The sequence below is a fragment of the Dermacentor andersoni genome, chromosome 5 (genome assembly GCF_023375885.2).
Source record: "Dermacentor andersoni chromosome 5, qqDerAnde1_hic_scaffold, whole genome shotgun sequence".
In the NCBI taxonomy this organism is placed as follows: Eukaryota; Metazoa; Arthropoda; class Arachnida; order Ixodida; family Ixodidae; genus Dermacentor; species Dermacentor andersoni.
Window position 1 is genome coordinate 173,948,917 of NC_092818.1, and position 25,752 is coordinate 173,974,668.

General features: G+C 44.7%; 1 protein-coding gene across 3 annotated transcripts in view; it reads right to left on the reverse strand.

Moving 5' to 3' along the window:
- Window positions 1-25,752, reverse strand: part of LOC126531630 (nephrin-like) — a 372,938-nt gene that overhangs the window by 157,090 nt on the left and 190,096 nt on the right. For all 3 annotated transcript variants that reach the window (XM_050179245.2, XM_055071313.1, XM_055071315.2), the window contains exon 3: window positions 6,380-6,412. The gene's annotated coding sequence lies outside the window, so the exon portion shown is untranslated. The remainder of the gene's footprint in view (window positions 1-6,379; window positions 6,413-25,752) is intronic.

Sequence of the window (25,752 nt, forward strand, 5' to 3'; positions counted from 1 at the left end):
TTTAGCGCAACCACGTGACGTGACGTCACGACAGCCGGAGGAAAAGCTGGGCCCCAACACAATATGCAACGCATTCTTGGCTTAACCAAGCTAAGCCTGGCCATTTTTTTTTATATGCTTTCTGATTATGGTGTTATTCTCTCTTCCTGTACGCTTCCTGTGGCAACTTCCTTTCTCCTTTCTCTTTCTATTCCTAGCCTCCAAATCATTTTGTAAACAGTAAATCGACAACTTTTTTTTTGTAACAGGGGAGACTGGTATGAGAAAGTCATGTTGTAAGCTATAGCCTACAAGTGGTGCTATCAAACAACACTTCAAACAGGCTACATCGACTTGTGGCACGCCTCTACCTATATGAAAAAGCTTTGATATGACTGTGGTGACTTTGCAAATCGGTTCTGCGGAAATCCGCGTGGGGGAGGATGTCCGGTGATTTTGTTGAAGAAGGGAGAAGTGTGTAGTAACACCACGGAGGTCTTAGGTGTTGTTCTTAAGTAATTTGGCATGGTTTAGCTATCATGATGCACATTAATTGTGTAGCGTCCTATTTATGAATGCTTACTCATTGCTCACAGGAATAACCAACTACGCAACACGACACTCTCGCTGATCTGAGAAAACAATAAAGCCCATTCTGAGCTACTTTCCAATCTACGACTCTTAACATTATGGCATGCGTGCTTGTCTCAGCCGCTTCGAGGACAGACCGACCTTGATTGCAAAGGTACTGGGACCTTGGGCAAAAGAAACTACTATGCACAAGGCCACAAAAGCGTCGTGCTCTCTCGCGGTATGAGCAAGCCCTGCTGACGCCCATTTTGAGGTAACGAAAGCGTTACTGTGCTTTTTGAAGGCCACTACACGAGCGCTTGTGATTGTACGTGAGTTAACATTGATCTGACTCTCCTCGTTTCTCCTTGTCTTTCTTTCCTGCTTTCCCCTTCTCCACGAGTAGTACAGGCAACCGGGAACGACCACGGCTAACTTCCCTGTCTTTTCTTTTCTCTCTTGCTCAGTAGGGATTGATACTTCAGTTTAGTATACGTGTATTGTTTCCTCAGGCGACGCCCAACAGGCGGACGCTTTTGTATCTGTTTATAGTAGTGGCAGCGCAGGTGGAACGACAACACAAAGAAGCACACAGGACAGGCGCGTACCTGAGCTATGCGCCTGTCCTATGTGCTTCTCTTGCGTGTGACACCGTCCCATTCGCGTTTTCGTCAAAATGAATATAAACCACCTTGACCAGTTTAACTCCTTACTGTATCCGTTCTTACGCTTATTTTGTTTCAAGCATACCTTCAAAAAAAAAAAAAAAAAGAGAGAGAGAGAGAAGGAAATTAACAAGTGATCAAGCAGTTAGGTTACGAACGGAGCGGTGTGATATGAGCGCGATGAAATCAAATCATACTATGACGCGGAGTACTGCGGTTGGATATTTGCCTGCTTCGTATGCTCGTGTCCATTCTCTCTACTTTCGATAGCTTCCAGAACCTAAGGCAACGTTTACCATGCTTTCTAGGAAGCGCCAACGTTCGAACGTTTGCATTATCTCTTTTTATTCATGAACGAGAGCGCGCAATGCGCCTGTGGAACAGATTTACTTGATCATTTTGATTGTCGCGAGAACCATTGCTCGGTGAATATTAATGCATCCTTCAAGTTTGTACTAATTACATTGGCTTACTAGTCCTTACATGTTCTAACCCCTTCAGAACTGAAAAAAAATAGTATACAAGCGTGGTGCAAAAACGAGAAATTGTAATACGCCCAACAAAAATTTTTCCAATGAACGAATGCTGCGGCAGTGCAAGTGAGCCGTCTCTCAAAAAGAGTTATAAATCCGTAAACTCAAAAATAAAACAATGCAGGTTCTCGATAGGAATACAGTGTTCTAGGAATGTCACCACATTAATCACATATGCAGGGAAGCGGATAGCGATTCACTCATCTTGCTTTCCCATTCACTGCACCTACATACACAGCTTTCTTTCTCGTTTCTCGCCCCCCCCCCCTTCCCCACCCCCCTTGTTGAGTTCTAATAAAGGCGTTGTCCATCCCGGGCAGTGGCAGTGGGACCTTCTTTTGCATATAGTCTCTCCACAAGATATTCCTCAATACGTCGGTGAATGGCCGAGGTATCGAGCAGACAGTCAGCTAAGCCGCGAGACCTGTTTGGACAATGGAGTCGACATAGGCGCTATACTTGAGCAATACCTTTGCGCATCGATCTCAGCAGGTACTGAATACAGGGAGAGAAGCAATCGTTTCTCGGAAGCTCTAAACGTATAGGCTGTTGGGGTTTTTGTTTTTACTATCTCCGTGTATATATTTGCCTGTCAGTGATAGCGCGTGAGTATACATAAACCACGTAAGAGCACATGCATGATTTATTGCTCACAATTTGCCCTCCCTCCCAAACTTTATCTACTTATTTAGCCGGGAGCTCTTATAATTGAAAGTATCTCTGCTGAAAGTTGGAGGCGAATATTTGTAATCAGTGAATGAAATTATTCCTAGACTAGGCAAATATAAAAGCAGTATCACATTTTCTCAGATGGTCCCAAGCCGTAATATCCTTCTTCACTCGGCTTCTGCTGCTTCGGCACTTCTTATGCTAGGTTTTGATGGTCACTGTCGAAGATTTTTTTTCCACGAATAAAATAGAGGCGGAGCACAAAAACAAACAAATAAAACGACGTTCCATAAAAAAAAATATTCTTATTTACAGAATACCGTCAGAAAAGCTGCGTTGCGCAACAAAAAGAATGATGCCTTATTTTGTTAGCGAAAATTGCTCTTTAATTTTTTCTTTTGAGGCCCTTAACGTAAAACTATTCCAATGTGTTTTTATTCCAATCTCCTGATGTCAAATTTACGTAACCGCCGACGCAAGCATCGGGCGGTGACCCGCAGCGTTGTCTGAATAGCCCAATCAAACGCTCTCCTCGTTCATGGGAGGTCACCTTTGTTCGCGTCCCAAACGAATAACATTGCCTACACTAAGTGGTCTTTGTTATGTAATCGGCTGAAAAGAGGCGAGGAGCACGCTCAAGTGGAGAGCGTTTCGATGGGGCTGAGCCAGCGCAGGGAAAATAGATAATCGCATAAAGAAGGTGGTGCCAGCGTCTGCAATCGGTCCGCTTCCCCTTACTTAGCTTGCGGTGGCTGCTCGAAAATCGCGGCGGCGTGCAACGGAAGGTTAAAACTGCTGCTATAACGGATCCTCAGCAAGGAAGAGTTGGCAGAGTGTTGTCATATACGTGCCGAAAGGGCTCGATAATGTTTTACTGCCATGCAAAAAGGTTTATTATACGAAAATAAACTCGTGCTCTCCGGCAGGTGCGAGTAGCCAGTGCCGGAGCGATCGGCAGCAGCCATCTTCCATTGATTTCAAAACAGAGCAGTCTCCGGCTATTCAGAAAAAAAATTCAGTTTTATTCGGCATATTAATGCATCTTTAACGCGTTCACGTCACTTTGACGCTGTGAGATTTCGCGATTTTGTGACGTCGCGTGACAGACAGGCGAAGTGGGCGTAGCCCGAAAACTTTTGGCCAATAGCAGTGGGTTAATGGCGAAAAGGCGTCGAATAAGGAGTGAATATTTTTGTTCGGTTTAATCATGCATAATCAATGTGTAGACATCATATCAGATGGGGAGCTATCCAAGTTTTTGTGACGCCGCGTGACAGGCAGGCGAAGTTGGGGTTGGCCGGAAGACTATTCTACCAATCGTGTATGGCCGATTGCAGAATTGGAATAAAAAAGTTTGGAATAACTTTACGTTATAGCGCCCCTGATCGGCGTGTACACAGTACTACGCGCGTGCAAAGTATTACGCGCGCAGTATAACAGTACTGCGCAGAGTTACGCGCGCACAGTATTACAGCAATAAAATCTGCCCATTAAACACGCTATATATTATGTAAATTAAATAGATTTAAATCACACACGTGCACAGTATAATTTTAATGGCAGTTTACTGAAGCAGCTTGAAAAGAAAATCCAGAATTGCCCGAGATACCATGGCATATAGGCTCTGGCTTCTAACGGGACACCTAAAGTAAATTTCTACTGCCTGCATTCATACATGTTCTAGCCAAGTTTGAGCATTTTGAATAGCTTTAGTAGCAGCCTACAATGTTAGGTGCCGCTCTCCTTATAATCGCACTATGGTAATCACCACAGTTATGTTCTGCTTTGTCGCCCATTTTTTCATATTTGTGCACTCTCTTGAGCCATGCGTTTATTCTTACTCGCTAATACACGAAAGGCCTAACTGCTACCAGCAAAGTGCCTGGTAATAAAACAAAAATTTTCGCATTTATGTGCATGAATTACCGTACTCATTCACTGTTTCGCCAACATTCAAGTGAGCCTAAATGAAGCAAGAGAAAGCGGCGCAAACCGTGATTTGGTAATTCGGTAAGTCTAAAAAGGGAACTGTATGGTTTCTGAATAATGAAGTGCTTAAACTGTGGCGCGGTGCCCTATGGAATCTAATGATTGCTTTAATGAGGTGCCTCAACTAGCGCAGCGCATTAGTCCTTACGCGTTTTATGGAGACATAATGCGGTAGAACATGAATGTTATAGGTGCTTACAATCGACTGCAAAGCCCTGCCTCGGTTCAGAACCACTAGCTCGTCCAGTCAGTCTGCAGCGCCTGATGCTTCCAAATTCTAGCCTACTATAAGCGGCCCTGACAAAGGTCCGCAACAATGAACACACGAGAAGAAAGAATTGAAGAATTTCATTTCGCTCCTATGGCCCAGAACGGCTGTAGCAGAGGCGCCTCTGCGGAAAACGGAATCGAATACTCATTAGCAGTGCTTCTGACCACGTTGCGTGAACGGTAATGTTGCGGAAGGAGGGTGTTTCTGACGAACAAATCAAAATAAACGACGGTGCGGTAAAAAAAAATACCAAATAAAGAAAATAAGAGAAAGGAGATGCACACGGCTGATTAGACTCGCTCCAGCGCCACGCAGCGATTGCTGCAGTGCGCGCGTGAACTCGAGCGCGTGCAAACAGCGCCGGACGAGGTTGCAACGCTGATCACTCGCGGGAACTGGCGAATTTGTTCGATGGGCGTCGGGAGAGCGCCCGTGCGGTGCGCGCCGAAAGGGAGCAAATCGCGGTTCGGACGCCATTGCTCCCTCCGCGCCCTCCGTGCACCCCATTTCCCTGCCTTCTATTGTTTCCCCGTGACGCTCCCTTTTATTGACCAACAGAGAGTTTCGCATTGCCGGTATCGACGCGTTTCCTGTAGCGTCGTTCCTTGCTAACCACTCGTTGCGCTTCGCGTTATATTTTTCCCCGTCCTTATCGCGAAGGCGTTCGCTGTTGATGTAATGAGGTTTATCGAGAACGAGCGACTGTTGCGCCAGCCGAGATTTCACTCCGTTTGATGCTAACAACCGTAGTCGCGCTTAGAAGCATCTCTGCAAATCAAAACAAGAAAGCGAAGATTGCGTAACGACTCAGCTTGCTTTCCTCCTTACGGCAAGGCTGGAGGAACAGATTTGCGAGAAGAGCTCGGCTTAAGTGAGCGTACTTATGAACTGGTAAACCTTAATTCTCAGACACCGTTCTACCTGACGAAAAATTGCAACAAGGTACTCGCATTTATTTCTGACAATGGAGAGTACACTTTTGCAATAACATAGAAGTATTATATCTATTAAAACAATGTTATTATTAGTACATATTTAGCAATTCGTTTCCAGAACTATCCACAGCTGAAGCTTCACTACAGCATACTAATAACGCAACTATGTGCTGTGCGCTATGTTTCTTGTGCTTAAATCGCAATTAAAAGGCATCAACTCAGCGTACCAAACATTGTACGTAGGGCACTACAGGGTTAAGAATTAAGCTCCATTTTAGATCTTTTCGAAAGGAAAAATACAAAGGAAAAAGGAAGTACTTTTTATTTCAATCTAACGATACTTCATATAAAGGTGAAGCCCAAGCTTGTACTCTGAAGAGTCTTCTTTCAAAAATCGTACGTAAAAAAAGGCGGCCGCAATAAATTAAAACAAAACATTTATTGCACGTGCTAGTGGACGTCTGGTGTGAATCAGAAAGCATTGCCAATTGTTGGGCGTGTTGGTAAACTGAGAGCATATTTAGCGCCAGCAAACAAGGACGGCAGGTGGTGTCGTCTCCCTTCCGTCCTTGTTTGCTGGCGCTAAATATGCTTTCAGAATCAGAAAGCCTCTAGACAGAAATTGCTATTTGAGCGACGGAATAGCCAACCAGACGCCATATTGTATTGCAGTCTGGTAACGTCATGCCACTGTTCTGCCTGTTGCCGTGAGAATGCGATTATATATAGCGCGAAGGAAAAGAAAAGCAGGATGCAAAGTGTACTTACAGCAGCAGCCTTGTGAGGGCCATTAGTAGTGTCCTGAAAGAGATAAAAAATATTAGTGAATGCAACGATAAGAAGACTCATCCTATTGGCTCACTCTTTTACAATTTCTTTTCTTCCGAAGGTATTTTGTTTAACGTAAAGTATACCACTGGTTAGTCTTTTTCAAGCCAGATGTATGGAAGACGTGAAGGATACCTGTATGGTAAACTTCTATGTTGAATTAGCTAAGGAAGCAGAGTCAGATTCACTACTTTTGTTCTTTAGGGGAGACGTCAAATATTGGAATCTGGAACCAGCACTAGTGAATAGACGTATGCTTAGCTGAAATTCTAAGGCTAGTACCACTTTTCAGACATTCATCCCTAAAATATGTTAAATATTCATTGGCGTAGCAGTTATTAAAATCCTGAACTGATGGACAAAATATTCTTTAAAAAATCGAATCTGAACGCCAATGTATGTTGTAGAAAATATTAAGTACGTACCATGTTGGCTTCGCGGCTACGGCGTTCTATTAGGTTAGTTATGTTAAGTATTCGTTAGGTACTTTCAACTAACTTTCATTTATATAGGTAGTTACGTTAGTTTGTTACTCCTGCTAAGTAATTCTTTAGTCTGGTAAACAAACTTCTAGTTCCTAGCTAGCTTGTTAGGTAGTAATAGTGGTTAGGCAGTAAATTTGGTAGTTAGGTAGTTAAGTATTTAGTAAGAGTGACGCGAATATTCAACTAACATTTGGTTAGGCCAAAGCTTTCACTAGTCCGTGTCTCCTCTCCCTTCTTGCCTTCGTCGGTTCTACGTGGTATCTCTTCATAGTCTATAATAACGAACTAGCCCAGCAACAAGTTTTGCTGTGCACAGGCAGTGTTACTCAAGTACTCAAATACGAATTTTTCGAAAGTGCTACTCGCATTCACCGTGCCGCGACGCACAGGCATACCTGCCAAGTCTCCCAAGTTTTGCGGAAGTGTTACGAATATTGGCTCGTTTTACGATTTTAGGAATCTTGCGTCAACCTTTAGGAAAAATACAGTTTGTTGGCGAAAAGATTTTCCCGTCAACCTTCGAACCTTCCCTTGGAAGTCTTCAAATGGTGAAAGAACGCAAGAGGTTTACTCAGACAGGTTGCAGAGGAACGCAATATCGGCAATAGCTGGAAAAGTCATTGTGATATAAAATCATTGTGTTGCTTGTCAGTCCTTGCTGCTCCAATATTGCTGCCGCTTGTTAGTTTAGGGCAAGCTTGAAAGAAATGTATGGTATGGCCCTTCTTGTGTTGTGTCCGCAGGATTTTACGAATTTTTAAGTTCAGAGATTGGTAGCAGGTGTGCACATGTTTGGCTACTTGAGCAGTGTTACCCCCTTCTTTGTTTCTGACATGTCGCTGCCAAATTGCTTAAATGAATAAATTCTGAGGAAGCTAAAATGTCTGCAAAGCGACGACTTTTTCGTGCTACATCCTTTAGAAACTAAAGAAGAGAATAAAATTGACTTTCTTACGACTGATGTCGTTACATGAACGTAAGCGCTCTTTAGGAAGCAAGACTGCACGGAAAACTGATACGCCTCTTTTGAAAGCCAAAATATCGCTACGTTTTCTTCATTGTCAGATACCAGTATATACAGGAGCAGTTCGTGACAATTTACTGGAGTCATACTAAGCATCAATGCGAGAAGAAAAATAAGTGAATACTCGAGTGTTGCGACATGCACCAGACGCGCTCACTAAGCTATCGGAGAGCAGTATTGAAACGCCAAACACAGGCATCTGAAATTAATTCTGCATCCTCTGCACAGCTCATTGCTGGTACACCTACCCAAAATAGAGACAAAAGAGAGACAATGAGTGATGGCAATATGAGTGTTTATCTTTTACATATATATTGCGGGAATTTATTACGCAATTCTTCCACGTCTGTATAGTTTTACGACATACCAAAAAGAGAGTAGTTACCACGGATGGGTTATTTGCACATACATGTGCAGCATGTTAGCAATATCAAATATTTGAAAAGTCGCGTTCTTCTTCGAACAGAATTTAGCCTCCTTAGCACTTAAGCGGACACGTGCAGTAGGGACAGGAAATCGCGAATTTGCTTTTGAATTATGATCGCTCTTGATAGCTGCATTAGAGTCTTGCGCGTGAATACGTAAAATGTGGTTTTGCCGTTGGTGGTAATATGCGGGGCGCGTGCGTTCAGGCACTACGACCTCTTGAAAGCAACTTGGGTGCTTCCTATCATATTGCTCGGCGGGGTGCGTCTCATTCTCGTCTTAACCGTTGCAACAAACGCTGACGCCCGTTTTCTTCTTCGCAATACTCAGTGCCTATCAGACTAACCCCGCTTTACAGGCACTAAAATAAGAGAGAATCAGGACAGAGCACCGCCTATCGGGCAAAAACGACTGGGTCCTTCTTCTAATGATTTCACGTTGTCTGCGAAGCAGAGACAATTTCATAAAGGAAAATATGGATGCTTTTCTAGCAAAACATAAATGAAAAACATTCGATGGTAACATTATCTAAGACGCGTTGAAACCATTCGAATGAGCGACATTAAATGACCGCTGGATTTGGCTATATGCAGGCCCTGGCGTCACTTGCGCTATTACAGGTGAAGCGGCACCGCTTCATGAAAGGTAGTACAACAAAAAAAGAAACAGCTATAAAGCGATGTTGTAACCTGAAAGAGGTTAGCATAATTGATTAGCCTCAGAACTCCCCCGCCATTCAACACTTAGCCAGTTCGACAAAACTTTCTTGAAAATTCTTTCTTTTTCACTTTCATAAAAAATCTTGTCCAACAGGATACAAACTTTTAAAAGGCCTAAATCTAAAAAGGTTTCTGTGTTAAAATTCGGAAGAAATAGTAACGAATGAGTTGTGAAGGAGATGTCATAGGTCGTCCTATGTTGACGAATCGGATTTCCGGGTCGATAACATGACCTCAGGCCGAGAAGCAGCAAACATGAGCTGACGTTGTAGCCAGCTACGTGACGCATTTTGTGCCTAGCACGCGACGAGCACCATTTCCTTGTCATGCTCGCATTTCTTCGCTTTCATCATCCGGTGACTGCAGATAGCGCTACAAACTATTGTCTTATCTTTCCGTTCGCCACACTTGCCCTAACCGACATTATCAGTCAACAAAATGTATTCATGTATTATGCATTGATCTATTTCGATGCTCTGAACAAGCGCAGTTTCTCGCGGCCACTGTCGTTTTTCCTACGCACGTGTTTGCACACGCGGAAAGTCCATAAATGACCTCGCTGAACGTACCAACGCTGCGGCCACTGGGAACCGCCAAGTACTGCTACTGCGTGACGTGTGGTGTTGCTAATGAGGTGCGACCAAGCGCTTGCTCGTTAACGTCGTCTTAGCCACGCGTTAGCATACGGGCGCCCATTTGGGCCTTGACGCAGAGAGCGCGCCAGAGTTAACACGGCAGACTCGAAAGAAAGCGGCCGCTCGGCGCAGTTGGAGGAAGAAAAGCAGGGCGAGGAATGAACAGGGAAAAGCAGCTGGAGGTAAAATAAAACTGCCATCACAAATACCGATAAATGTGGAACCATGGAGCTGCACACAGATAGTGCCGGCGTAATTCCCCCCTCCCCCCCCCCCCCCAAAAAAAATAAGAAAGATAAAGCGACGCACAACAGGGGTCTGTGCCAGGAACCTGTGCGCCGAGCTCGAAACATGTACGCAATTGCGTTGAAACGCAGGAGGTAAGAAAAAATAAGCGACAACTAATGTCGAGAGAAGGCGTTAACTGTTGCAGTGCTCATGCAAATTCCGAGCGGCGCCTTAGAGTGCGACGTCTGTCATCTCTTTTCTACGGTACACGGGGCTTCGTTTTGCTTATGAGTGTTTCCAAAACAGCAACTGCTCTTTCGGTGGTGCTCATGTTAGGGCTGATTTTGTTCTTAGTATCTCGGCATCTATTTAGATTTTCTTATTTGCACGTGCTTCTTTCGTTAGCGAGAAATTCTGCTATAGTAAATGAAATGTGTCACCTAAAGAAGAACAAAAAAATGCATATCTGAAAAACGTTCGTGCAGGCAAAACAGCGCTCAACGGAATGTACGTTAAGGCTGCATTTTTCCTTGCAGTCATTTTCCGATTTCTTTAGCAAGACGTATGTCGTGGGCGTTTTTGAGCTCCCTTCAGTGTTTCGCTAAGTTTTTTCACTTCTAAGTGAAGAGCTTTGGATCATTTCCCATTGCGTCTTACTTTTCCTTCCGGAATTCTCGTTCACTGGTATTCTTTTCGCCACAGCTGAATGATTGAATGTGTGGTTGTAGATGACAGGACTAAAAGAAGAAGATGGAGTTATTGTCTCACCGAGTCAAATACAGCTCCAAGTAACTCACTTTTTTATGCAAAAAAAGCTCGCACCTTAGACGACCTCATGCGCCACCTATATATCTCCCCAACCTACTGTGTAGTACGTCAGTAACCGCACATCTCCTCATAATTTGTCCGCACCACAACAATACCAGTCTTATTGCAGAGGCCTTTCGGAAAAACGTCAAAGATACTTGGGTTCTATGCAACTCATACTTTATAATTTTGTTCGCTGTAGGAAGAAGGTTTCATATATATTATATATTAGTGTGAACAGAAACATACATGGCGCATAATAAGAAATGTTTCGAAGCTATTAAATTATCAACGCAATAATCTTGTGTTTCAAAGAAGACGGTTATTACCGAACAAAAGATTACCAAATACATGCTTACTTTAAATGGTCTCAGAATTTTAAACGTGTAATGCATTTAACGCGGTGCTGTGTAACGATGGAAATCAAGATCATGATAATATTATCTTCGGGCAATAATGCTGCTATATAATACAGTTTCTTACGCCCTATTTCTCGCCGAGAAAACATAATGAGCTTGTTTTACCAAGCTTCCTTTTTTTTACCATAGATTTGGTTTATTCTCAAGCCCCCTTAAATCCTCTACAATTTCGCTACTAAACCATAACGGAAGGTTGCTTCTGTTATGGTTTAATTGCATGCGTTATTAAACCATAGCATGCGTTATTAAACCATAACGCATGCTTGCATATTGAAATAATGCTGGAACAGCACGTACTACCACTGAGTGTACCAAAAGCGGGGGGAAAGAAAGATAAACAGGCAGAAATACACACTAATACGAGCCAGCGGGAAGCTTTTGATTACAGGAGAACACGGATGACACGTTCATTACCTCGACGCGATGCTTTTATCCAGTCATATTTTTTGTTTCTTTTTCTTTGTTGTGAGGCTTGTAAACTCGCCTTTTACAAGCCGCATTCATGGCACTTCAATGGCTATGTTTAGTGTTTTCTTCATCAAAGAAGAGTCGGCTAGCGTCGCCTCGGGCATGAGTCCGCAAGAACACGCGCTCTATACGAGTGTTTGGAACCTGGCGGGAACCCCCGAGTAAGACAGCATTCCGCTTTTATCTGGCATGATTAATAGCCTCGCAGGACGTTACACGTAAACTTTTGCTGGAATAACAGCAGCACGGACAACACTAGCCGCGATCACTGCTTTTTCCCGATACATCTCCGCCGCGAGCACTATAGGGTTTGCGCAGTTCATTAGACGCATGATCTCAAGCACCCCCTCCTGCTCAAAGGGTGGACGACGATAGTCCCTTTGCTGTCAATGTATGCTTTGATGAAGCCCGCCTTTTTATGAGGCTGTTGTCTGTCTTGAAAACTTAGGCACCACAAACAAAAACTACCCCTTCTCCGCCGGTTAATTCATCATTCGCAGACAGGGGAAGCTGGACGCGAATAAAGCTTCCAGTAAACACGCATGAGGAAGTTAAAAATAGCATCACCCGCAGTGTGCATAACCCTGTTGAAACAAAAAGAACAATATTCGCAAAGAAAAAGAGAACAAGGAAAATGAAAAAAGAGAAATAAATAGAAGAAGAAAAAAAAACTACGTTCGGGCGCAGAATAAGAGAGCGAATTACGAAAACTGAAACAACGATAACAGAAAACTGGAGAGAACATTGTTAAGATAACCAAGAAAAAACGCCCACTATGTCAGGGAGGTTGCTTCACTCAAGGGAGGGTTATGACAGTGCGATGACGCTGCGCGATCACAATAGTAAAGTAACGGTCTTATTGATTATTTGTTAGGAGAATTTGACAACGCTTACGTTGCTGGCTACCACTGAGGTATTGGAAAACAGGTCAGCACTAATAAAATAATAACAGTAAAAAAATTACCTTAAGGCACAGTAAGGTATATAGACAGATTGTACAAACATGCAGATTTTTGTAGCAAGTGCACATAACACCAGTTTAAACGCCCTAATCTTGTGTCTGTACACAGTACTGACGTGCACGGTACCCGGGGTTGCAGAAGCAGTGAAGAGCCCACTGATAGCTCTGTACACTTACTTTTTGTGCACCCCTGAAAGGCACTTACAGTTCCTGTGTGGAAGGAGTTACTGCACTGTTATTGAAAGTACATGAACTCTGCATGAAACATGGAACTCGTAGCGTTGGCGGGTAGTGCCGCCTAGGTGCAGAAACAAACTAAAGTTCTTCGGCGATAAGCTGTTGAAACTAAAGCTCCTCGGCGATAAGCTGTTGCTCGACGAGAAATGCCTTTTCACACAAGCAGCATTGAACAGATGCTGAAAGGGCCATATTATAACGTAATATAGCGAAAATTCTTTTGTGAGAAGTTGTTACCCTACCCTTTTCAACTGGTGGTGCTGCTTTGTAGTTAACAGAATTCGGGATGGTGTTGAAATTGAGTTGCCTTTCAGATGACCAAGGTAACATTCCAGAAAGCGAAGACAGCTCTGCGTCTACATTAGGTTTTCAAAAGCAGGAAGAATTTAAGAGGCCCAACGCACGTTCAAGCATAAAGGATTATCATTGACAAGTTCTCCTTTTTGTTGAGTTCTTTCATAAAGGTTGAAATAACAGTTCGTTACTGACCAACGTTTTCTTCACTGTATAGTTGCAAATCTTTGGATGTTCAGCTCCGGATGATGGCCGAATGGTTGGCTGATAACTAATCGTTCAAGTGTACCTAAAGCTGCGAAATATCAGCCGCAGATTTAGTTGCGCTCTTGCTGGAGTTTTCAGAGTCGCACGCAGCTTTCTAGTGGTGCAAACTATGATGCGCTGAGATATTACGCCGCTTTACAGAGAAGCCCATTGTGGCTGAGGTTACAAGAGCATGTTTCTTGCACATAATGCCACAGCCCTAGCAGAAGGAGCATTGCCAGGCAAAGAGCCACTCTCGCACAAAAAAGCACATACAGGCATTGTCATCCGCTTGACTTCACATTACAGTCCCTTACCAGCTATCAAACTCCGTTCACTCTTATTTTCTGTTGTTCATCTGAATGAACTTTCTTTATATCTTTTTCCTTTCTCTTCCGACCAGGTCCAGCTATCTATACTTCCTTGGTGGAGACGGCGGTCATCGGGAAAAGCAAAACGTGCCGTAGAAAGAAGTCACAATCAAGGAGGTCGGATTGCCTTGAGCATCGGCTCGGAACGATCACCTGAATGCAGGATTCCACCAGAATGGGTCATATTGGCGCCCTTCTATTGAGATCCCGCGCTGACTTTCTCCCGACGATGTCGGTCTTTCCGATGGCTCTGGCACCCGTTCACAGGTGTGCGTCTGTCCAAACTTGGAGAAATAAGGACGAGCTAGAGGAGGCGAAGGATCCCCGGGATCCTTTCTCATCGTGAAGGCGGTTCTTTTTTCTTTGATGTCGATGACGATCGCAAGAACGTAAAGACATTCGCAGTAGTGTTGCCGCATATCGCTGGCCGGACCGGCGAATCGGTCGTCCTACTCCGTCCGGCATCGCCTGATGGGGCTGGCCATCTGAGCATGCAGAGCTTATGGCAATGGTCGTTTTGTGGTTTTATCACTGCTGTCGTCTCGTCGGAATACGTTTGGTGAACGAGTCTGCACGTTTTGATGGCACGTTCGCCAGGTCAACTAAGGAGCTGATATCGTAAATGACGGGCTGCTGGGCAGAGCAATGCGGGTGGCATTCGAGAGAGCACATCGTCTAGGTCTGTATTACCTTGGCAGGGAAATGCCGGAGATCGAAAGAAAATGAGGCAAGTTTATTCCACCATATCGGACGCTGTCAATGCAAGACCAAAGGACGTAGGAAACAGAAAAAGGAAATGGCGGGCCATTTCGAGGCACTGGGTAAATCGATTTCACAGATTACAACTGGCGCGCATTAGGGCAAATATATTAATGACACTAGCCGTAACATTCAAGATTTGCACTTATATCGGACGCCTTTCAACGAACAAAAATGGGGGCCTTAGGCGGTGTTCTTATCACTGGACCGCTTTTATAGCATCCGTGAAGCGCATGAGTTCATGTTGGCAGCCTGTCAGACGTCCTGCGCTCAAGTCTAGCGGTATGAGACAAAACTCTTCGTAGGCTGCATGTAAATAAGAATTTATGAGCAATCAGAGTAGGAAGCGCACCGGCAAACAATCAATGAGGCATCTCGTAAATATTCTTATCTCTTGATATTTTTGCTGAGAAGCAACAAAGTCAACCGTGCAGCACGCTTTCTCTCGCCCCTCCCCCAAAACCTCCCGCTACCCGCTTTCACCCACCAATTCACCACTTCCTACATAAAGAAACAATGAGTCGACCAACGTGCTTGTTCCTTGTTTTCCGCATACTACTGTCACGTAACAGTGACGGTGAAGAAAGCAGCGAAACTGGGAATGACGAAACTAGCGTTTTATTGGGCGAACTTGTGCCCTCAAAAGCAGGTTACACTCAAACAACGGGGACAGCGGCGAACACACTAGGCAATCGTCGAAAATCTGATCTGCCGGTAAAGCGCGTCGTCTCTTATGCACGACTTATCGAAGGTTCCAGAGTAATCGGTGGTGCCCGCGTGTCTTCCCGAAAGTTCTACACAATTCGCGTCGCACATGCAATCAGATTACACCAGCTTCCGCGACAACAGAAGCATCGATAACACTCGACAAACTTCCGATACATGCGGGTGCGTCCCGCACAGAGCGATCAGATTCGTTAAACGGTGAAAAGCGCTCACCCGTAAAAGATAAACAAGTCCACGTGTCACTATGATCCTGGCCATTTCACTTTATTATTCTAAAAACATAAACTATTAGTTTGTGCAGCTTCCATTGCGGCACAGACATGTATTCTAATAGGGCCCTCCTTACGCTGAAACTCCCGTAGTGACTAAGCGAACTTGTCGTCCACGAGCCAACGACTATATATGTATGCCTGACCCGTTCGTTAAGGCTCACTCACACTAGGCCGACCCGACACCGACTTCGGTGTGCCGACTGTCGGCGACAGCGTTTTTTTCCTTCGTGTCGGTGGCTCTGTCACACTGCACCGACGCCGACAATATGCCGGCGGTCGGTGGTGACAGAGGCACCGACACTAACGTAAAAAACGCTGTCACCAACAGGTGGCAGACCGAAATCGGTGTCGGGTTGGCCTAGCTTGAGTGAGCCTTTACTTGATTGCTCCTAAAACCCAGCTAGACGGGCAGCGTAAACGCGGTTAAACTTAACCATGGTTCAACCAACCGAACCAACTCGTTCAACCATGCTTAACGCCAACCGCAGTCCGCCAGAGTTACACGGGCTATCCTGTTCACGGTTAATGGCATGACGACGTGTCACGCGATCGCTTGCGTACAGGCTTCATTTTAATTATTTTTCTGCAAAATTTCATTACAGTGGTGTAAAAATTTCAGTTTTGAGCAGGACAATCGCCATATTTTAGAGTTCTAATGTGCTAGACTGAGTTTTGCACGTATTGGTTTCGTATCTAACCTAATTTGGGAATAATCTGCAAATGCTGGTCGCAATCGGCTGTAGAGTTGTTTTTACGGCCGACTAAATTCGTTTCCCCACAAGCCGCTATCTCTCCTACGTTTCTAAGTCGTATCTACGTTCCCGTTTCGTTCCGTGTTCTGTCTGTGGTGAAATCGCGTGTCTTGTTATCTTGTTCACCTTCTTATTTTACTTGTTGCGTCGTCAGTGTGTTTTGTATTCTGCTTTCTGTGTCCGAGTTCTTGTGAACCATCGTCAGTTTCTTCACGATAGGTCTTCACCCCCCGGAGTGGTGTCTCAGGGACGATCGGCTTTTCAGGACTATGTCCACAGCAATGCGAAGAAAGCTGCACGACCAGCTTGTAAAGCAGGCCCGCATCGTTCAAGCTATCATGGACTCGGAACAAGAAAGGGAGTGTGCTAAACAGCGGTGCCGTGAGCTGATGCTCACGGCTGGGCTGTTTAGCGCATAGGAAAGGCAAATATGGATGTATCCGCGTGATGAAGCAACCACGTGTTATGTGTTGTAGCAAAATATATTGAAACATCCATTGGTCTCATCAGGCCAAATGACACACTTTTGGGAAGATATCGGCGAAGCGCTAGCGCTGCACTCGGGAGAGATACCGTCCGTCATTTTGCCCGTTTCAGAGGCGTCGGGTACACTAAACCGAGGTTGCCAAGCGCGGTTGGCGGTCAACCACGTTTAGCGGCCTAACCACCGTTTCAGCTACCGTGCAACTGCGCTAAACGCGTTCAGCGATAACCGAAGTTACGTCAAGCGCGGTTAAGGTCGCCCGTGTAACAGAGGTAAACGAATCCTCTCTCGAGTAGGCTTAGTTCTTGGCCAGAGCCACAACAGGGGGTGGTTGTCCTCTGTAGATCCTGGAGCAGTACATTTTGGGAAGTTCATTCGATCTTCAGGTGCTGGTGTTGAGTTCAGGTATAACGCTCTCTACATTTAGCGACTGAGGTGAAGTCCACATTTCCCATCACGCGTTACTCATTAAACCTTTTTTATTCATTGTTCTTCATTCTCACAAAATAATGGCCCAGCGGACATAGCACCTCTACTTGTTTTTCTTTATTGCTTTTTCGTCTTCCTTTCTCCTCCTTCTTTGTTCATTTATTTGTGCCTCTTAAGGCACAAATGAGGATTCTCTGTGTCTAGACATCATATGTGCAAAGGGGGCATTGCGTTTTTGTGACTAGGTAAAACCATGAGCTAACGCACACGCGCGCATAAAAGTAGATGGCTGAGAAATTGAGATGCACAGTGAGATACACAAAGAGCGAGACACGTTTATGCGGTCATAAGCGTTTTTACGTCCCTGACTTCGTAGTTCCAGGCCATACATCGACTGTGTGCCATTTACATTGAAAGGAAGCCTTGACAGAGCAACCTTGTTCAAGCGACAACACACCAACACACATTATTCGGCACTTTCAAAAAGCGCGCTCGGCTCTCTTCGCCTGCTTCAGACTCATCTGCATGTATTCTACCTAGAAGTGATGACTACACGATGGTCGCGGCGGAAGCCAAGAGACCTCTGCTGCCACAAGCACTGAAGAAAACCCGCTAGGGGGACTTGTTCACAATTATCAACCCAAGATGTCAAACACTGTACACCTGCTAATGCCTAGACAGGACTGAATAATGATTCAAACTCTTACTACAACTAATATGCAGAGGGAGAGAAATAATGTAAGATAATAAAGCCAGGTTGTCTAATTAACCGCATGTAATTACATAACATATACGCGAAGTTTGATAGTATGGTATTTATAAGGCCTGCATATATAGGTAACAGTGCTTCAAACAGTCTTTGCCAGGTGTAAACTACTTCCTTTTTTTAGAAGAGCGGAACATACGTATATGACTGAAAACAGTGTTACTCCTAATAGAAGTATTTCTGTGTTCCCTCTGAACATGGGGCGCACCGGTCCTAATGTTAGACCGGTGCCAGGTAACATGCCACATAATACATAGGAAACGCCACGATGGCAGTCGCCTTCCGTGCCGGCGCTCGCGCTGCTGGAGACGCTACGCTTATAATGAATCGGCTTATATATACAGCCACCTATACTAGTCAACATAGATGGGCTCCTTAACGGCTTTATTTTCGCCGACATTACGCAATGAAACAACAAACGCGACATAAGTTGCCTCACTGCTGCAAGTATGGGCCTGAAAACGCACGATTCCTTTCGAAAGCGAATATCTTTGTAAAGGTGCCTGTCTATTCGCTTAAACTGACAATAATGGTAGATGGTAGATGCATACCTTTTTTTTTTTTCTTTTGCGAAATTTAAGAAAACCGTACAGAATCTTTTCGTGCGGCGATGTAAAGCGGAAGCGCCACAGACGTAAACAAACTGACGCAAAGAAAAAATTCTGGCAAGAAAGAAGGGAACGGAGACAAAGCACAGCGTTCTTTGTCCGCGTAGTCCACGTCAAGCTAGATGAATGCCTTCCAAGAGAAAAGACGTCAGAGCGCAGCCACGGCGTGCCTTCGCGACGCGCTTCCCGAGATTCGCACCTTTGAGACAGCAAGATGTATCGCTGGTTCACAGCGTCGCCTCGACCGGCTATATCGCTCGCCGCACACCTGAGCGGAAGACAGCTCCACTTCTTTCCGTTTTCTTTGTGTCCCGCGCCCGCATTCGTTTTGCTCGTCGCCAACCGTGTCGTGCGACGATGCGCCGCGGCGTTTCCGGAGATTCATCAAGCCCTATAGCTCCGAGGCACTGCGGTGCAGCCGTTGAACAACTGTCAGCGTAAACAAAGTGATGTTTGGTTATGGAAAACGTCGGATTTGTGAGACTACACGGGCAGGCGAGGCTTCTGAAACAAATGGTTACGAGTTACGAGAATTCAGCGCCATAAAAGTCTGGTTTTCTTCCAAAACTCCGAGTAGATCACGTATAGTTCCATGATGTGGAAGACGGTAAGAATTCAGGTAAGCGACAAGAAAACAGCGCGAGGAATGGCACCAGAACTTAGCATATGTATTAATGTGCGCGAGCGCGCGCGTGTGTGTGTGCGTGTGCGTGTGTACGTGTGTTTGTGTGTGTGTGTGTGCGTGCGTGCGTGCGTGCGTGCGTGCGTGCGTGTGTGCGTGTGTGCATGCGCGCGCGCGCGCGCGCGCGCGCGCGTGTGTGTGTGTGTGTGTGTGTGTGTGTGTGTGTGTGTGTGTGTGTGTGTGTGTGCGCGTGTGCGTGTGCGTGTGTGTGTTTGCGAGGGTTTATTACACCTCTGTCGCACGGCATGTGCAATGTCATTCACAGTAAATGACCTTCATACCGAATGTCACTGCTGTCTTGCGTTCGCTGTCTACACGGTGTACGAAATGGCATTCGCAATTGATGGCGATGTTCATCGGCACCTTGCGCACGCAGGCGCTCGGCAATCGATATATATGCGCGACAAGTGCTTTTCGCTTCTCATTCTCCGCTGACGAAGCTGCAGAATTAGCTTTCGTGGTTGGTGGATAGGCTTTAGCGCGGTACCACTTTGGAAACAATATGCAGAAATAAAAAAAAAAAGAGGATCATTTGTAAACATGGCCGACAAGGGGTGCTAGCGTCCAGTCGAGACTAGGAACAAGAATACAGTCGCACAAACTACTTCAACTATCGGTGAAAAATAATTAAAAAGTTCATAACAGCAATTATGACAACCTTTACTCTGATTACATTTACTTTTAACATGTCGATTTTGTAATTTTTTTCTCAAGCCATTGTCGAGATTACACAAGTCGCATTTGCATGACTTCGGGAACCTCATTCAGTGGGTGAATGTCATTAGTTGTGAATGTCATTCACTATGCCCATGTAAAAGTAACGAAAATTGGATTAACACGTAATCTCATTCGCTGCGAATGGATTTACACGTGCCGTATGACAGGTGTATCAGTCACATTCCTACTCGCCTACGTTCACGTGTTACGTGACGCAAAAGGCTGTTCCACATCCACCCACCATGGCTTTGAGTGGCGCCGGCTAACGCTTGTAGGGGTAAATCCAGTAAACATAAACACCCAAGTTAGTGAACGGATTGATAGCCGTCACCGTAGCAAAATTGGTAGTGCAACGCACGCGTAATGCGGAGGTTTTGGGTTCGGCTCTCACCGGCGGCTAATTATATTTTCGGCACTTTCATTTCTGTTTTCTTTATTGTTTTCTACATGTCAGTTTCAGCCAGAGCTAATTTCCCCGATTCTTTTCTTGGCTCCATTAGTTTACACACACACACACACACACACACACACACACATATATATGTGTATATATATATATAAATATATTGAGGAAGAGAGGGAAAGGCAGGTAAGGTGCTCCTTGGTACATTTGCACTCGGAAACGAGCTGCACCAAGGATACCTCAGGCGCGCATCGAAAGGCGTGATTCCTGGCACCACCCGATCAACAGGTTGAACTTCGAAGTTCATTGTAGACACGCTTACACTACACATATACACTTGTGTGACCGAGCTTTGGGGACCCAACAAAATTGTTTAGGTGTAAAGTGTAAATTGAGTAACCACTTCTGACAAAGCCGTCCGTTTAAAAAAAAAAGTAATATACGTACAAATACCAATATGCCGGTGCCTGAAACTGGAACACGGCAGGACATAAGATATTCAATGATAACGAGTATAATTTGGCTTATGAGTTATAAAAACAAAGCGAACTATATAATATTGTAGATTAGATTTCTAACATTTTTAGGAAGGCGTGAATAGTCGTAGAAAGCGTTGCATAACAGTAAAGTTGTTCCAAATTCTAACTCCCGTGTAGACATTACAGATCATTAATGTGCTGCGTTTGTTCTCTCCAACTGTATTCGTCCTATGTCGGAACGTTTTAGAAGCACATAATCTGACTCGGACGTATTTGTCAACAATATGCCTGCTATTGATTGGCCGCGCATAAGAGCGTTCTCAAATGCTGCATCCCAGCTGTCTCAGCATTAGGAGTGGTAGAATGAAAGAGTGTGACAAAGAAAATTGCAGACACAATGGGACACAACCGTACATTAGTATACCGTGCTAAATATGCAGCCAGGCAAAAATAAAGAGAGAGAAGAAAAAAAGCAATGACAAAGACGTGGGGCTTTTGGTATCTTAAAATATTGCCTCTGCAACATAGATATATATATATATATATATATATATATATATATATATATATATATATATATATAAAGCAACTGTACCAACAACATAAAGCAACTATAACAACAACATGACGGTGGCATTTCAGTACAACGAAGAGAACAACGAAACTAAGCACGAGCATAGCGCGACAACGCCGACGGCACGGCGATGCTTCATTGAATGACTGTGCGTCAAATATTTACTTTTAGCGAAGTGTGTCTTCAACAAATGTTAAACTGAAACTGAATGACACCCAGGCAGGCAGAGCAAAAGACCGTCCTTGTGAAAAGAACGCTGAAAATGCTGCCTCTTCCCGATTGCAGTGTAGCAAGCTGGACCATGTCTAGATAGGCGCACATAGACATTGAGCGGGCTGACATCGCTTTATTTTGTAACTGCTCAAATTGCGGGACGTTTCTGCGTAAAATCGTTCAAACATAGCTGCGGTGCAAAAGTGTTCGAAAGTATCTGCGTCATAAGCGACTATGTTTCGGTTTCAAAAGGCAGCGTGATTAAAACAATTCAATTTTTAGATTTTACGTTCTAAAACCACGATTTCATTGCAAAGCACACCGTAGTATGAGACTCCGGAATAATGTTGGCCGCTTTGGATTCATTAACGTGCGCCCAAAGCATGGAGCACGAGCTCTTTCGCATTTCGCCCTGATCATAGTGTGGCAGCCGCGGTCGGGACTGAACCTGCGGTCCTAAGCTCAGTAGCGCAATGCCACGCCCGCTGACCTTCCGCAGAGGTTAAGGCAGCATGACAATTTGTGGAAAGCTGTCGCTCATCACTTTCAATATGACCCTCGTACAATCCTCGAAAAAGCAGTGCTGTCTAAAAGGGCAAGCAAGTATTGGTGTTATAAGCATGACTGTTAATCCTGGCTGGATAAATTTCTGATAGTCATTTTATGACATGAATCGTTATAGTAATACCACACGCTTTATTAAATACGTGCTTATACATCGTCGAGAAGCAGAGTAATTACTTATATGTTACAAGTGACGGAATACTGCACTGACTTAGTTCCATATTGAGCCGGTAGTAGCTGCCAACATATCCCATTGAAGAGCCTTACAGGTGGACGTGCAAAAGGCACACATTCTAACGAACTTTCCTACTGGATGGCCGTCTTCAATTTGGTAGTCTCGCAGAGAGCCACCGAGCGATCTGCATATGCGATGTCGCGCCATATTGATAAGCGACGCCAAGAATTACCTCGAATCTCGGCGTATATAAATGCATCTGAAAGCAGGCTCATGAACACTGCCGTGGCACTCGAGATCTCTGAGTGAAATGCGAATGCGTTACCCCAGGCATTCCGCAGGCCAAACAAGCCACTCTGCATTCGGAAAGGAAGCTTCCGTGGTACTTGTAACACATGCCCTCAAGGTATGCGATGAACATCAAAGGAGCTCGGTGCATTTCCAATCTCAACAAGACTTCCATCTTAGGCTCTTGTTTGGGGAAAAGAAGAGGGAAGACGGATGAACGCATAGGAGTCTTCTCAGAGATACGACGAAGTACCGCATTTTGTAGGAGCCTTTTATTGTTCTCGAGAGGTGAGAGCATGCAATGGCAAGTAAATCCAAGATGGAATCAGGTTTGCGATGAAAAGGATGAACGCGTAAAGCTTCGCAAATACGATGAAAGGCTGCACGGGGAGGCAAAAAAAAATCGTGTAAGCCCACGTGTGGGGCCAAGACGAATATTGGGAAAAATGTTTCTTGGCTTTGCTCACCGCTTCAATCCATGGGGGAAAATTTCTAACATCGATGTAACTAAAGCGCTGTCGTGTTTTTTTATTAGAGGGCAGTATATGACACCACGTCAAGTAACGGGATCTGAGATGGAAGAATATACCGTCTTAGTGAATTGTATGTAGTGTTTACAAGTGCCTTAAAGGGCTTAGCCTGCACTTTGCAAGCACTCCATTTTATATTTCTGCAGGGAGAAGTCTATATCAGTTGTCCCAATTATTGTATTGCTGAGTTTGAAGTTTCTAAATCCTTAAACTGCTAATACAGCGAAATTCCCACAGACCTCGTGCTAGCGTGCTCGCCGTAACAGTGCATCTGACTACCTATCATGCAACTCATAGTATTCTCAAGGGTAAATGAGGAATATTTTTACAGCGAATCTGTATATGACTAGCCGATTCATCCGTCTATCTGTCGTCTGTACGCCGAAAACGCCTCCGGCGCAACCCCATGCGCATGCACAAAAAAAAGGAAGAAAGAGAGGCGCGCGATTGGCTGCGCCTGTAGTCACGTCGTTGCTCTAAGTCGCAGCCGAGTGCGCGCGCAGTAGTTTCTCTCCGGCTCCAGAATAGGTAGGCCACGCGTCATACATACTCATGAGGAGTAGGCAGCATTCGATCAGCAACGCCGCGAGCAGAACTGGGAACAAACTCGTCTTCTCCGTGCCGATGCTGCAGCCCAGGCACAACAAAGGCTCGTTCAGCCGACTCACAACCTCCGAGCGCAAGAAGCAACTGTGTACCGAGGATCCGGTAGCCTACCAAGCCGTCGTTTAATGAACCGTCGGGATCAACTCCGTGATAAACACCGGGGCCGCATGTTTAAGCTGCGCTGGTTAACCATCTGTACGAGTTCTTGGGCAGCGAGGTTAATGTAATATTGAAATGTAGAATTAATTATATATGAGTTAAATTTCGGATGCTTGATATCCTTATGAAGGATAAAGGAAAGGAAAACCACATAACATAGAACTAACTTACCGCTGGTGGGAGTCGAATCCATTGCCACCGGATAGGTTGGGCTACGCTCGGCCAATGAAGGGATGTTGCGAAATGTTGCGATGTTGCCCCCTTATTGTGCGTTTATATGCATGCCGCATATTAAGCATTGCGTTGCGAGTGATAGACAGCGCCACTGACGGCCTCCATTTATGCAAAATAGTTATTCATGCTTTCCCAGGCTTCGCTGTCTGTCAGCTTCGTACAGTTACTGGAAATTGGGCCCCCTCGGTTCCCTTGATTTTTTGCCGCTCGGGGAATCGTTTTGGATGCTATGACATCTCACGTGACAAATGTGAAACAAGAGGGATGCTTGGGAGGCGTATAAAATTAAAGAAATTATGTCGACCGCACAATGACAGGCAATAACAATGGCAATACTTTAAAAAATATAATCCGGAAGGAAACAGTGAAGCTGAGTTTTGTCTTTTAGCAGAGAAGGTGGATGTTCTCTCATACGAAAATCACTCGTATGGTGAAGTAAGCACTAGAAGCAATCACAACAATAGGAAGAGTACCATGCTTTTATCCCTATTTTCCAAGTAAAGGGTGCGAAGTTGCATAACTTAGGTAGGTTTATGTCAGCAGTAAGGATACATGATTCAGCGTCTAGCATATAATAAATACATTAGGCACCAGACGCAGCATTCGGGAAAATCTCCGATGAATCTTCCGCGCTTTGGTAATTCATTGCTAGTGTCCCTAAACTAACAGTTCCTGCGTGAAAATGCGGCACGGGGAGGCGAAATGCAGCTGTTGTCATCAAATGCTCCACCAGATAGCTGCCTCGCGGCACGAGCGTGCAGCCATGCATTAAGGGACTGCGCCAAAGGTGTTTTTTTTTTCTATTCAAATTCTGAAAGCATGTACATGCGTAGCGAATAGTACACAGCACCGCATTTCTGCACGCGCTGGAAATGTGCTGACGTCAGGGTGAGAGCTGTGAATGCATCTGCTGACGCGGTATGCTTCTGTATGCTTCACAGCTGTATGCCCACGGTATGCTTCTGATTAGTCAAATTGTAGCTTACTTGGAAACAGATCGACATGCTAAATACTGAATACCACATATCTTTGGACGTGCAAACATTTTAAATTTTCATCTTTACATTACTTGCGTTCTCTGAGCCTCGCTAGTTTACTCCTCCATTTCTTTAAGAGCTCAGACGTACCCGTAAACTTTAGTCGCCGAAGTGATGAAAAGAAACGCGTAGTAATAGCCCAATGTCCGGACTGTATTAAGGTGGCACTATACCATATTTCTGCCGTCACCTATTCCTTGCTCTCATGTTATCGTTGTCGCGAGAACTTTTCTTGTGAAAAATAAAATACAAATAAATAAGACTCCACCGATTGCAATAATCGGCACCCTGTGACGACCGCACAATGCAGCGCACCGATTCTTCCAGTGCACTGTATTGGCAGAATGCAACAACTTCTGCTGTGTAATTCATATTACCAGCCTAACCTACCAAATAGATTAACTGTTCATTTTTTGTTTATTCTCTATGTTTTCTGGCACGATGCTAGGCTGATTTGAATGACGTTAATAATAAGATGAGCCCGTGTTGGCAAGAGCAAGTTGGGCGGTAATTTGGTTAACGAGTGAGCAACCACA